This window comes from Mustela putorius, unplaced genomic scaffold (genome assembly GCF_011764305.1).
Source record: "Mustela putorius furo isolate JIRA1106 unplaced genomic scaffold, ASM1176430v1.1 tig00000129_pilon_pilon_pilon, whole genome shotgun sequence".
Lineage (NCBI taxonomy): Eukaryota > Metazoa > Chordata > Mammalia > Carnivora > Mustelidae > Mustela > Mustela putorius.
Window position 1 is genome coordinate 42,675,741 of NW_025421290.1, and position 15,939 is coordinate 42,691,679.

Here is a 15,939-nt window from a genome sequence, read left to right on the forward strand (position 1 = left end):
CAACTTTAAGAAAATCACTGTTAGCATCTTTGCTTCCCTCAATCTTTTCCACCATATTTATGAGAATTTAAGCATAGAATGATCTACCTATGGTGCTCAAGACTTGGAAACCTTCTATACACTGGATATTATGCCAAATCATTCACTCACACAAGCCAATTTCTTAGTTGAAATTCACCTACCTACCAAGGAAAACACAGCATGTTATTAGACTTTTTACTCTGGGTGCCTGCTACTGAAGTCAGAAAGGCTATGGGTAGACAGGAATTTGACAGTGCATTCTTTAAGAACTACCTAGCAAGAAAGCCAAAGAGTTTAATAACTGACTATTTTGTAAACATTAAATGGTCAAGAAAATTACTTCTTCCAGCAAAGTCAGTTTTTTTGAAGTTTGATGCTTAATGTGAGTAAATTCAGTTCTCTATTCCTAAATATTAGATATGTAGAAAAGGCTGCCTTTTTGGGTAATTTTGAACACGGTCAATTTACAAAAAACCTTTTTCATTGAAGTATAGTTAACATTAAATGTTGTCAATTCTTATAAAATGGAAAATTAAATCTGCCTGTGTTAATTTCAGTTCAAACTTAAAAAACAGTTGGTCTGGGGCACCTGGGTGGCTCAGTTGGTTGAGCGGCTGCCTTCAGCTCATGTCATGATCTTAGGGTCCTGGGATTGAGCCCCACATTAGGCTCCCTGCTCAGTGCGAAGTCTGCTTCTCCCTCTCCCACTCCCCTTGCTCACATGCTCTCTTTCACTCATTCTCTCTCTCTAATAGATTAATAAAATCTTAAAAAGAAAAAATAAAGTGGGTCTAATAAATCCTAGTTTTCAAACTAGGATTTGAAATAGCTTTTCAAAGATTTTTAATAACTCCTTAAAAACATTTAAGGTTCCAGCAGGTACTTCTAGTGGTTCTTTAGAAAAAACTAGATTCGGGGCACCTGGGTGACTCCGTTAAGCATCTGCCTTTGGCTTAGGTCATGATTCCAGGGTGCTGAGATCAAGTCCCACACTGGGCTCCCTGCTCAGTGGAAAGCCTGCTTCTCTCTCTTCTGCTGCTGCTCTCCCTGCCTCTGTGTGTGTGCGCGCGCTCTCTCTCTCTCAAGGTGTCAAATACATAAATAAAATCTTAAAAAGAAAAGAAAAGAAAAAACCAGAGTCCTGGAAGCCAAGTTTGTGGCCTCATTCATAGGTCAAATCCTTTTCTCACTGAAGATTTGTAGTTAAAACACAAAAACAGCACAGAGAATTCTTTTTCAAATTTGGAATATGTTCAGAATGCAGAATAAAAGCATTATGAAAAACAAAAGCCTTTATCAAAATGAGAGAAAAAAGATTAAAAAGATGAGCTTTGAATCTGGAAGTAATGGACGGTAAAAAGTGCTGGTAAGATGTCCCTCTTATGGCACGTCTCTTCTCACTTCCTTCCTTACTCATTCTTGAAGTTACATATTGCTTCATTTTTGTTTGCTATTATTTATTTTGAGAGACAGAGAAAGAGAGAGAGAGAGAGAGAGAGAGAGAGAGTGTGTGTATATGTGTGTGCACAAGCAGGGGGAGGAGAGAGAGAATTTCCAAGACTCCTCACTGAGCGTGGAGCCTGACTGGGGCTTAATCTCATGACCCTGAGACCATGATCTGAGCCGAAATCAAGAACAGAACACTTTACCGACTGAGCAAACCAGGTGCCCCTGTTTGCTTTTTAATTTTTAAAGACTGCAGAGCAAACTCACTAACATGGCTGAGTATATTGCTGAAACAAGAATGGTGCCATGTTTCGAGATGAAGAAAAATCAGTGTCCAAAGTAAAGTGGACAGAGTTCCTACTCTAACTCTGTCACACTGTAATGAAGTATGCACATACACATGGAAGAATTTTTTTTTCTTTTTCAAAGATTTTATTTATTTGACAGACAGAGATCATAAGTAGGCAGAGAGGCAGGCAGAGAGAGAGGGAGAAGCAGGCTTCCTGCTGAGCAGAGAGCCCGATGTGGGGCTCGATCCCAGGTCCCTGAGACCATGACCTGAGCCAAAGGCAGAGGCTTTAACTCACTGAGCCACCCAGGTGCCCCAAGAATTATTTTCATCTGAGAATTCTGCAAGATTTATAGGGACACAAAACACTGTCACCCTGGTCTGTCTGAAATTTAAACCATGTCAAAAATGACTTTTTTTCTTTTTCCTTTCTTCTTTTTTTAAAAAGCTCAGTTTTATGGTGAGCGTAATTAGATATTCTAAAGCAAACATTCAAAGGTTACAAAACATCATCAGTCCTACTGGAGAACAAGACCACCTAGCAAGCATTAGGGAAGTCACAGGCTGATATAAAGATGCTTGGACAAGTACCACTGTAATTAGCACCATAGGGACAGCTGGGGTCTCACCCTGGAGAGGTGACTTGAAATAAAATGTCTTTGGGACTTAGGGATAGAGTCTCTTCCTGGTTATTGCTAGTCAATGGGAATCCTCTTCAAGATGAACTGATCTGGGCAACATTCGTATTTCCTACTGGAGCTCCAATACTAAAATAAACATAGGTCTTGGAAAGACTTAGTGGGAGAGATTTTTCAGGATAGGATATAACCCTTAAGTCCACCTTATGTCCCCAGTTTCAAATCCTGGGGGTAATCCTGACTGTGCAGTTATAGTACTAAAACCCTATTTCTCAAAATTCTCAAGGAATAATTTTATTTATTAAGTAACCAAAACCCTATGCTATATGGAACACAGTATTATGTTATTTAGTTCTTAATCCAGCCCACTGCCTTTAGATGCTGGAAATGAGAATAAGTCAGAGTTAAAACTCTCAGGAATGTTTTCATTCTAGGCAAGTTTTGTCTGTCTCCTACATAAAACAGGATGAAATCCAATTTTTGGATTACATGACAGGAAAGGAAAGGAAAGGAAAAGAGAGGGCCCAGAGGATGCAAATGGCCCTAGAAAACTGATAAATCTTTTTTCTAGAATCATCATTCTGGAAGAGCGCTCTCTGTTAACAGTCAATATGACCTATCTCAATCAAATGATCTAACTGGCTTAAAACAAGCTTCAGTGATTGCAGCAGACCCAACTGAAGGGGAAAAATGATACTGAAGGTAACAGAATTAACAATCCCACGAGATTATTTTTAGAAAAAAATCAACCTCTCTGCCTTCCAAAAAACCCTGACCAGCATTTCCAAGGTGTTTTCCCAAAGTTTGGAAAATTCAGGATTAAACAAAAACCGACAGGTCTCTTTACTTCAGAATGTTTTAGCATCTTTAAAGTGCTAAGGTGCATTGCGAACCTCCAGGAGGAAGTATTCAGCAATGTTCTAAGGGAGCGCCTTTGTCCCACAGAACATTAAAGGAATGTGCTTGTATGACACACTTCGGAAAATCTTGACCTTTGCCATAAAAACACTTTTTACTGCTTTACACAGTAGAGAGAACAATGGGCATCAAGTGACCTAGTGTGCCACTTGTACAGGATAAGTCACATTTAACTTCTATGAATCTCTGAAACTGGGATGTGTGGATTTTGGCATCTATAAAATAAAAAAGCTGATACAGGGTACCTGTATCATTTATTTAATGTCTCACTGAATGTTGTTCGAATTCACTGAAGTTGTATGACTTATTGGTTTGGAATGTGGATGGAGAAGGGGGTTATTTCTATATTAAATGTTAGTGTATAGAGGGGAAAAAAGGCAATTAGATTTTGGGTTTTAAACATGTTTTCTCCTTAGTCTGATTATTAGCTATGATTATAGAAGGATAGGAGGATAGGAAGGTGTGGCACATGTGAATATGAAAAACAATTTATAAGGGAAGAGAAATGCAAAACTATGGTAATCCTTCATTTTTGTCAAATCTAAGGTGACCATATAATGTACGATCACACCAGAATGCTTGAGTGAAAAGGGGTACAAACTAGATGAGATGCCACAACATATATAGCCCGGGTCTAGTGGGGCCAAGTGGAATGAATGGCTACCCCATACCCAAATCTCACACTTCCAGAGCTAGAAATAAGACAAAGTTTAATAAAGGAAAAAAAAAAAGCCTCTGAAAACTCAAGTTAGAATAGTTTAAGACTTATGTCCACCTCATTCCCCAAGTACGTTTTACCCAACATAACAAGCCACATTTACTGAGGTTTTACTATGTTCTAGACTCTGTTCTTACAACATTACATGTATTAACCCATGTAATTCTTTCAGTAACTTTTTTACTAATGAGTCTTAAAGGTTAATACCTTGTCCAAGGTCTCAGAGATATTAAGTGAAAGAGCCAGGATTACTTTGTAAATCTTCCAATTCTATCCTTGGATAGAAAAGAAACCACAAAACCCAAAAAGCAACTGTGAACAGTTAAGTCAGAAGCATAATCAGCAGTGACCCTTACTATCTGAAGATCTCTTCAAAAGGGTGAGACCAGACTGGGAGTTCAGAAAGCCACCAACCAGCTTTATTATATGTGTCCTCGGGGACCATCTATTACAGAGGCAGATGACCTCCACCTGGAACCACAAACCCCACTCGTTCCAATGGCAAAGAACAACAGTGTTTATAGCAGCAGCTTAAGGCAAAACTATGTTCCAGTAAACATATTTATTAAGGCAGAGAAGCCAGAGTGATGGGAGCTAGAAAGGGCCTTCGACTTTCCTTTGGTCGACCTTGTTTTTGAAACTGAATTATAACCTCATGGAATGGGAGAAAATATTTACATATTATACACTGATAGAAGATTATTATCCAGAAGACGTAGAGAATTCCTACAACTCAACAACCCAAAAAACCAAACAGATTAAAAGATGGGAAAAGGTCTTACATAGACATTTCTCCAAAGAAGATATATGGATCGCCAAATAAGCACATGAAAACACATCGTCAGGGAAATGCAAATCAGAACCACAATGAGGAACCACCTCACTCCTATTAGGATGGCAATGATCAATAGAACAGAAAAGTATTGGCAAGGATGGAGAAACTGGAACTTCTGTGCATTCTTGGTAGGAATATAAAGTGGTATGTTATGAAAATGCCACTGTGGAAAACAGTATGGAGGTTCCTCAAAAATTAAAATCAGATTTACTGTATGTTCCAGCAGTTTCACTTCTGGCTATATACCCAAAAGAACTGAAAGCAGGGTTTCAAGACATGTACTCTGATGTTCACAGTAGCATTATTCCCAGCAGCTAAAAATGTGAAAGCAACCCAAAAGTTCATCAACAAATGGATGAATAAGCAAAATGTGGTATATATAGATCATGGAATATTATTTGGCAGATAAATAAGCAAAGTGTGGTATATACATACAATGGAATACTATTCAGCCTTAAATTTAAAAAGAAGGAAATTCTGATATACGCTTCAACACAGAAGAACCTTGAAGACATTATGCTAAGTGAAATAAGTCGGCTATAGAAAGACAGATATTGGATGGTGGATGCCCTTTACATGAGGCACTCAGAGTAGTCAAAATTACAGAGAAAAAGTAGAACGATACTTGTCAGGGGCTGGGAGGAGGGAGAGTATGGGCAGTCAGTGTTTACTGGGTAGAGAGATTCAGGTGGGGAAGAGGAAAGAATTCCAGAGGCCGATGGTGGTGGTGGTTCTACAATAGGAATGTATGTGATACCACTGAACACAGTTAAAAAATGGTCAGGATGGTAAATTTTATACATACATGCATTACACATTATATGTATTCTATTACAATAAAAAAAGACTTATAAACATTGCCATCAAAAAATTATTGTCATAAAAAACATATACTTTTGAAGCTTTATGGCTAAGGTTCAAAACTGACTTACCTAAGGAAATTTCTTTTCCAGGTAAAGTAAAATAGATTAGCTATTATTGTATTTCTCTTCAAGCATCAGAGAACTCATTGGAAAAAAATTTAGACTGGCAAAATCTTTCCATTTCAGGAATGTCTCATTGTATCAGTCACTAATAAAATATATACAAATATTTCAATGTCAAATGAAATAAACAGTATTTCATAAAAGCATAATATTTGTCAGAAATAATTTAGTACACTTAATTAATTTTTATATTTAGAAAAATATTATTTGTACTTAACTTACACATTTCTGATTTTAAAATTATATAATGAAAAATTTCAAAAATATACGAAAGGTAATATAGTATACTGACCCCTCAAGCCTGTATCACTCATATCCCAGAATTATCAAAATTGCTTTGGCTTATATTTAAATGCTTAAATTTGATGTGTAAGGGTTATGGCTAGAATTTAAATCTCTGAATTTATCTCTGAAGAGATAAATGTACAATATGATTATAGAATATAAATGTACAAAGAATGTACAACAGAATATAAAATATTCTATGTACAATACTGTACAATAGAATATAAATGTACAATATGATTATAGGATTTATCTCTGAAGAGATAAATGTACAATATGATTATAATTATCCTAACTACTGACCACTATCAGCCAGCCAGTCTTAAGCAGTGTACATGAGTTGATTCTTTAAATTTCTCAACCATGTGAGGTACAGGTCTATTATTATTCCTATTTTGCACAAGAAAAGACTGAAATGTTAGGAAAATGAGGCATGGACAGCTTAGTCAGCTACTCAATGTCACAGAGCTGGTTTAAGTTGCAGAACCAGGCTTGGCATTCAGGCTCTCATATCTATGAATGATGTTTTCTTTGCAATTTTTTCCCCCCTAAATGTTTGAAGGAAAAATTTCCAGAGCAGACAAATATAGTTCCATTCCAGAAGTGGGAAGTGAGTACACACCTGACAGTGTTACTTTTGGCGCTGAAAAGGCTCTCTCTCATAAGGCAAAAAATGACTTAACTGAAAGGGTAGCTTATGAAATCAGAGCAAAAGTGCCTTTCTGAATATTTATAGCTAGACCACGTGTTCCTTGATGGCAGGACAACACTTGTTTACGCCTGATCAACCATCCATCCACCCATCCAATTCTGAGCACCTGCTATGTGAAGGCACTTTGATAGGTCCTGGGAATACAGCAGTGATTACACACAGAATAGGAGGACTTCTCATGAAATTAAAAGAAAGGCTACTATTTTGGCTTCCTAGTTTACAGCTAGACCTTCAAGAATTAATGGGAGTGCATCAAGCAGAAAAGGAAAGGTGGTTCAAAGTAGGAAAAAAAGGGGTAAATAAATGGGAGTAACTCCAGTCCCAGTCAGCGTCCCATTCACAGTTCTCACAGCCCCGCACCTCTACGATCTGCTACTACTGCAGCATACAATGACATCTCCACTGAACTGTGTCCTTCCCAAGGGTATGCACTCGGCTGCCTTACGTTTCTTACCATCCACCACAGCACCACAGAACACAAAGCAGACACGACAGTCGAGTGAATAAATGTTAACTATTATCATGACCATTGAAAAATAACGTGTCTAAAGCCCAAGAAGTACATATGTTTAAGTGTCTGGGTAGGAGTTCGACCAAAATGCCTCAAATTCCACACTGAAGTGTTGAGCCTTTATTCAGAACACAGTGGGGGAACTACTGGAACAAAGCATAAAAGAGGAGGAGGGAAGCACATTTACATTTGTTTTAAAAGATTACTACACGGTCTGAAGGCAGAAGACACTCCATGCAAGTTAGACTTCTTAGAGCATTCTTGCTATAGTCCTGGAAGTGTTAACAAGGACCTGACTTTCCCAATCCCTAAAATGAGGACACTAGCACTGACTTCACATTAAGAACTGAAGAAGATACCATGGACTGACAGTGGACAGCAGAAGCAGCCCGTCACAAGGGTTTTCATGAGGGGCCTCATCTTGCACCAGGTCTGACCTGGCCTGCATGAGACATGCCTTAGAGATGCTGAGGTGTTCTGAAATATTCAGTCTCTAGACATTTAAAGCTGAGGTCAATTCCTGGAAAGAGGCGGGTAAAGGACGCAGGTGGCTGTAGTGTAGATGTGAATAAGCATCTTACTCTGCATCCTTCACCTCAGAACTCCCATTCAACATGTTCCATCCAGACCTAAAAACCTCAGAGTAAGAGCCTCCTGAATGGAAAAATGGGAATACAGGACTGAAAACGTTTGGAAGCCTGACTCTCAGCTCTGGGCTTTTGCTTCTCCCCCTGTCTGGACCTCTGGTAGTAGTAACTGAGACATCGTTGTGGGGCAGCTTGGGCCAGAACAGTGACATCCACAGCAACCACAGTGGGAGCTGCCCGGCACCAGCCATCCCTTATACCCAATGCCTTGCTGCCTCCTCCTAGCAGCTATATCCCCCAAACTGAGTTAGCTCTTAAAGGAGTGAGAATTTCCTCCAACGGCTAGGAAAAAGGGCTTCTAAGCCAAGGGTGGAAGTGATTATGAGGCCCTCCACAACAGATCACAGAACTGCCCAATCAACAGTCTTATAAGATAATGGTGCCATTAGAACTTCTGAGTTCCTGACAGGAAGACCAGTTTTGAGCCAAGCGCACAATATTTGAGTGAATGAGTAAAATCTCTGTTCTAATCAGGGACAGCTTTACTGTTAGCTTAGTGGTGTATAAAAAAGTAGTTCTGAATGATTCAGAGAAGGCAAGGAAAATCTGAATCTAGATTTGAGTTTATAAAGGATTTGCTGAGAGAAATAGAGCTGAAACCAACAATATATTTGAAGCAACTGAATGTAAATTGAAAAAACACGGAATTTCTCATAATCTCCATTCAAAGCCCAAAACTCACATTTTCTAAAAACCAACTTAGGAAAATGTTATACAAAAAAAATAAAAAATAAAAAACACAAGGATGTATTTCTTGTTCATGAGTTTCTATGGGCTCCAGTGGTAGAATTGGAGATAAGAAAACATGCTGAGTGAGCCTGACAGTAAGCCTGCACATGGGAGCAGAATACAAACCAAATGAGAAACGTGAGGCAGTCTTCTTAAGGACATCAAATTCCAAACTACCGGATCATCAAGGGAATAGTCATGTGAATGGTCCCACGAATTATTCAAGTTCTTATAAATGGGAAGATGGTAACAGTTTAGAAGTTATCGATAATTATGTACTAAACCTTTATTTTTCCTCACATGGCTCAGACTAAGAGAGGCCAAATAAATATGGAAGAAAACCTTATTACTTTAAATTTTCAGTGAAAAGGGATAGGAAACTATCTATAATGGGGCATTAGCCTTAATAAGGGCTACTCCATTCTGAAACTTTCAGAATCTCTGTTTGCATGACAAATCGAGTATTCCTCCTAAATTTCTTCTGAAGTCTACAGTTAGAAAGAATCTCGTATACAGAGGTGCTAGTACAAGACGTAGGTTTGATGATGAACAGGTTTTGAGAATGTCAGCTAGGAAGGACTCTAGAGAGAGACACCAACAAGGCCTCTTAGGTAAAACAAGAAGTAGAAAATTAGACAAAACTCTTAGCCTTATAACGATGAGTAGCGGCCTTTCTTAGAACTATGGTAAACATTTTTCCTATCTCCTTCCTCAACCCCACCGCTCATCCTGTGCTACTCACTTGCTGTAATAGAAACACAGGAAGAGGATACTGCAGTTCAGATACATAAGACTGAAACAGATACTCTAGGTCCTGTTTATGCAATGTAAGCATGCATGCTACAACATTATTTTGCATTTGTTTAGGGTATCTATAATAAAAAAGTAATAAAACCACTATGAAATCCTTATCATAAAACATACCACAAAATTGGTGAGGGGCTGATGGAAAGGAAGAAAGGAATGATGATGATGTGTCTATCTGGCATGACTGGGTGGTTAGCAATGCTTTGAACCGAGAAGAAACACAAGACATGCAATTTGTGTGTTAACTGGGAATAAAAACGATAATGGGTTTGAGGTTCCAGAGAGACATACCAAAAAAGAAGTAATACAAACAGAGCATATGTAAAGGAAGAAGTCTAAAAACAAGAGTTTCCTAATACTAGTATTTCAGCTCTTGAGGTAACACTCGAATATGTATTAAAATATAGCATTCTCTTGATAAAATTCATTTACTTCTTTTTTCTAAAAATTTATTTCAGAAAGAGACTGTGGGGGAGAGGAGGACAGGGAGAGAGAGAATCTTAAGGCAGACTCCCCGCTGAACACAAAGCACAACGTGGGACTCGAATCTCACAACCCTGAGATCATGACCTGAGCCGAAATCAAGAGTCAGCTGCTTAACTGACTGAGCCACCCAGGTGCCCCATAATTCATTCACTTCTGACTTAGGATATGATTTATCAATGTCATCCACGTTTGCAAAGATAGTCTAAGAAGTGACAGTTCTTTTTGTTTCATTTTGCTTTGTTCAAAGTAAGCTCTATACCCAACATGGGGCTTCAACTCATAACCCCAGGAGCAAGAACTATACGCTCTACCAACTGAGTCAGCCAGGTGCCCTGTTTATTTTTTGAGGCCTAAAGCCATTTCTGGCACAACTGCATTACTGCATAGTCCCTGGTGAAACAAGGGTGGTATTGAAGCTCTCCTCCAATCCTTAACATGTCTGAGTTCATGTGTTCACCTAACGGTATCTGAGTTACTCTCATATATGATATCAGTAAGATATACTGGATATTAAAGCACTTTATTAACTATGATTTTCAGACATCACTTCTTGAAACAGATTCTCTTTATTAGTTGTTTCATTTCTGCCTTCTCTGAAGAAAGACAATAACCTTTGGGTTCACCATGCCAAGAAAATTGTACCTTGGAGGAAGAGGATAGGTCTGTCATGTGGTAATCATTTTTGGAATGAATGTCTTCTCAGCAGTAATATTTTGCCAGCATCTTTCACCCCACAATATGGAAACAATATGGAAAAAAATAAAATATGATATTTTCTAGAATCATTAACAGAATATACAAATAAATTTCCCTAACATTTTTTCCATCTTAAGTTTTCCCTTTTCTTTCTAATGAGATTATCTTAAACCAATTCATTTCTTTATATGGGTACTAGGTACTGGTTGAGATATACAAGTCTTCATCTGACTCCTGGGTCACTTCCTTAACAAGCATTTCCCACCCCTACCTCAGGGCTTGCTACTTCCTGTGCGTGGAACACTTTTCCCACAAAGTCCTCACATGGCTAACTCTCTTATTTTATTCAGATCTTTGCTCAAGTGCCATGTCCTCAAAGAGGCTTTCCCTAATCACCCTCTAAAAAATAACATGCCATCTTATCCCATCATTCTCTATCCCTTCTTCAGTTTATTTTTCTCTACAGCACTTTCTAGAATTTGAAATTATATACCTGTTTCTTATTAGTAGTCACACACTACACTGTATGCTCCAGGAGAGCCAGAAATTCACATATTCAACATTAAATCCTCAGCACATAGAACAGCGCCTGACAAATATGAGGCATTGAGTGAAAATCTCCTGAATGAAATGAGTTTTTTTAAAAAATTAACATGTATTATTTGCTTCGGGGGTACAGGTAGGTCTGTGAATCATCAGTCTTATACAATTCACAGCACTCACCATAGCACATATCCTCCCCAATGTCCATAACCCAGCCATCCTGTGAAATCAGTTTTTAAAAATTAAACATTAAAGGGCGTCTAGGTGGCTGAGTTGGTTAAGCATCTACCTTCCACTCAGGTCATGATCCCAGTCTTAGGATCGATGGAGCCCTACAGTCTTCCAGCTCCCTGCTCAGTGGGGAGTCTGCTTCTCCCTCTGCCCCTCACCCTGCTTTCATGCTCTCTCTCTTGCTCTCTCCCCACCAAAAATAAAATCTTTAAAAAATAAATAAATAAAAATAAATGTTACACAAGGAAAGACTTGTTTTTTTTTAACCTTTCCAATCCAAAAATCGTTTCTCAGGATCCACTGGATATAGTCTAAGCCTCACAGAAGAGTGTGACTTAAAAAGTGCACTATATTTGGGAGGAAAAAAAATTTCCTAAAAAAAAAAAAAAAGGACCCCTGAATCACAGTATACATACAGCCTTAAATATGACACTGTTGAGATGTTTCAAAATACACAATAAAGTAATTATTTAAAAAACCCATACTAGGGATGCCTGGGTGGCTCAGTCAGGTAAGCTACTGCCTTCAGCTTAAGCCATGATCCCAGGGTTCTGGGATCAAGTCCTGCATCAGGCTCCTTGCTAGGCAGGGAGCCTGCTTCTCTCTCTGCTTCTGCCTGCCACTCTGCCTGCTTGTGCTATCTCTCTCTCTCTCTCTCTGACAAATAAATAAATAAATAAACAAACAAACAAAATCTTAAAAAAAAAAAAACCCACACTAATTCCTCAAAAAATTAAACATAGAATTACCATATGATTTAGCAATTTCACTTCTGGCTACTAAAAATTAAAAACAGGGACTCAAACAGCTACTTGTACTCCCATCTTCATAGCAGCATTATTGACAATAGTCAAAAGGTGGACATAAATTAAGTATCCATCAGACAGATAAATGGATGAACAAAATGGTATTTAACAAATAATTCAGGCTTTAAAAGAAAAGAAAAGAAATTGTGATACAACAATGTGAATGCACTTAAAGCCATAGAACCGTACTTAAAGCTGGTTAAAATGGTTAAATGTTATGAAATATATTTATGTACATTTTAATGTTATATATATATATTTAGCCACAATTAAAAAATTTTTTTTTTACTTATTCATTTGGGAGAGAGAGCACAAACAGGGGGAGAGGGAGAGGGAGAAGCAGGCTCCCTGCTGATCAGAGAGCCCAATGCGCAGCTTGATCCCAGGACCCCGAGATCATGACCTGAGCAGAAGGCAGATGCCTAATGGACTGAGTTAACCAGGTGCCGCCCCCCCCCCTTTTTAAGCATTTTATTTACTTATTTGACAGACTACAAGTAGGCAGGGAGGCAGGCAGAGAGAGAGGAGGAAGCAGGCTCCCTGCTGAGCAAAGAGCGCAATGTGGGGCTGGATCCCAGACCCTGGGATCATGACCTGAGCTGAAGGTAGAGGCTTTAACCCACTGAGCCACCCAGGTGCCCCACCAGGTGCCCCTTTTAATCACAATTTTAAAAAGGTAAGTGAGGAAAATCTCTATTAAAACAGACAGGAAAACAATGTCTTTCTTTCCTTTACATTCTTTTAATGACTATAGTGGGAGTATCTTACAAGAGGACCATACAGTTTACAAAGTGTTTTTCACACAGTAATTCATTTTATTCTCACATCAAGTCTTCATCGTTGAAGGACAGGCTTCATTGTCTGATCCCTGATTGAGGCAAGGAAGGCAAAAAGGTGAAGTGACTTATCCAAAGTAAAACATATTGTAAAATGGCAAAGCCAAACAAAACTAGATCCTAGGCATTCCCATCTTTAATCTACTGTTCTGTCTCAATAAGAAAGCATCTCAAATCTTCAGTCCTATACTAACCTTTCCTAAGAGAACAATCATGTCTTCTTTAAACTTCCCTATGTCTACAGGACACTATACTTGTTACTCAAATTTGAAACTGAAGTTTCTACTTCATCACTCAATTAAGATTAAAGAACAGATCTTAAACTAATCTCCAGTGTTCTGCACTGCTGGTGAACAATAAAAAGTTTCTGGATTGTGGATTATACTCTATAAATATCAACCACCTCTACTGAATATCCTCCTGTTTTCACTCCTTGCTATTAGCCTGTTTTTTACTTCTTTGCAGAAGATACTTCTACAATTACAAAAATAGAAAAGAATAGTAAAACAATCTCTGTCCATCACTAAGTTTCAATATTACTAATCTGTGGCAGTCCTGTATCACTATATCCCAATTCATTCTCTACCCAATCCCTCCAAATTATTTGAAGCAAATGTCAGATAGCATATGTTATTTCACCTGTAAATATTTCTTTATACAACTCTAAGAGAAAAGGACAACTATATTACCTTTATTACATCTGAAGTAATGAACAGTAATCCCTTAACACCAACTTCCCACATTCCCCCAACTGTTTACTTTTTTTTGGTTTGTTTGACTCAGGATCCAAATAAGGTCTCTACACTGTGACTGCACCACCATGTCTCTTAAAGAGGTTCCTTTCCGACCCATTCTTTTTTTCCTCTTGCAATTGTCTTTGTTGTTGTTGAAAAAGTCAGATTATCTGGTAGTTTCCCACAATGTGGATTTTGCCAAATGCATCACCATGATGTAGTTTAATATGCTCCTCTGGCCCCTGTATTTACTGTATTCATAGAATTAGTGACTTGATGAGATTCTGGATCATTTTCATACTTTTAAAAGTTTATTTTGCCAATACTGCTTCACAGATGGTAATTCCAACAATAGGTACAAAATGTCTACTTCTAAGTTTGCGATATTAACAATTATCAATGACCACCAACTAAGGTCATTAATTAGGAGTTGCAACATGGTGATATTGTATCTTCCCTTCTTTATTCACTAGCTGGAAATTTTCTGAATGAGTAACTCATCAACTATTCACTTTTCTGATATGTAATTTGTGTAGAAAAGGCAGAATAAATGAATGATTCTTTACTTTTATTTCCTCATTTTCAAAACAATGAACTTTGCAGCATTTTCTAAGAATGACCAGCAAGTTTAAAAGAATGTTACAGATTTATGGATTCAAATGTGTTTAATGGATTTCAATCCTTTGCAGTTATCCTTACCGGGGCTCAAACTGTCACGTATTTAGACAGTGGAAACTTACTCAAATTGGCTCCTGAGACCTTATGACACAATCTTACTGTCTCTGATAGCTTCTTTGCTTTCTGGGGTTACACCTTATATTTTTCTTGCCTTAGACATGGAATCAACCACCTCTTTATTTATTTAATTTTTGTTAAAAGATTTTATTTATTTGTGTGAGAGAGAGAGAGGGAGCGCACGTGCGAGCGAGCACAGGCAGGCCGAGTGGCCTGCAGAGGCAGAGGGAGAAGCAGGCTCCCCGCCGAGCAAGGAGCCCAATGTGAGACTCGATCCCAGGATGCTGGGATCATGACCTGAGCCCAAGGCAGCTGCTAACCAACTGTGCCACCCAGGCGTCCCATATTTATTTATTTATTTTTTAGATTTTATTTATTTATTTGAGATAGAGAAAGGACAGAGCAGGGGGGAGGGGCAGCAGAGGGAGAAGCAGTCTCCCTGCTGACAGGGAGCCCAACGTGGAGCTGGATCCCAGGACCCTGGAATCATGATCCTAGCAGAAGACAGATGCTTAACCAACTGAGCCACCCAGGTGACCCTCATCCATCTCTTTAAAGAAGTTCTAATTTCTTTCAGTGGGAAATGGTATTTAGAAACCACAATCTAGGTGCTATGAGAATTAAGTGCCTTTTTAGTACACAGAGAGATAATTTTATACACATCCATCTACACAAGCATGTACATATATACAAACAAATACATGACTTTATGCTGATGCTTCCAATGCATTTCAAAATTCCTACGGTTTTTACTTAATCTCATTGATCCTTCATGTTTCTCCTTTCTTACATGCCAAAACTCTATTCTCAATGTTGCCTACATGACAGTTCATTTACTTTATCTCACATTATACATGCAACAGCTGAGAATGAAAATGTCAGTACTATCTACCATCAACAATATGATAAAGAAAATCATTTTATGCTTATTTTTTGCAACTCTTTCTACCCTTAGGATATTACCCAACTCAAAATATCCTACAAATTATCATGTATGTCAGTCAAGTGGAGTAATTTATTCTGTGTATCACTAGCTGGAAAAACACTTGGTAAGTTTTGTTACCTTTGATTTTCAGGCATTACATTTTTAACTGTTACATAATTCTGTAAAATACTTAGATGGATTTAAAGTCAAAACCACAGAACAACATATATTCAAGGAAGACCAGATGCTCTCCCTGTCTAAGTTCACCCCTCCTTGCCCCTTAGTTAACTTTATTAATACTTCTTTCCCTTCCCTAAATGTAAGAGTTCTTGGTCAGACTTGAAAACAGGTCCTTGGCAACCTTCAAATTATGCTTGATGACCCTGATTTCACCATAATCCTGGG

The 15,939-nt window shown here is 38.2% G+C and overlaps 1 protein-coding gene across 5 annotated transcripts in view; it reads right to left on the reverse strand.

Annotated features, from left to right (window-relative positions):
• Positions 1-15,939, reverse strand: part of BTBD7 (BTB domain containing 7) — an 80,240-nt gene that overhangs the window by 52,707 nt on the left and 11,594 nt on the right. The window lies entirely within an intron of this gene.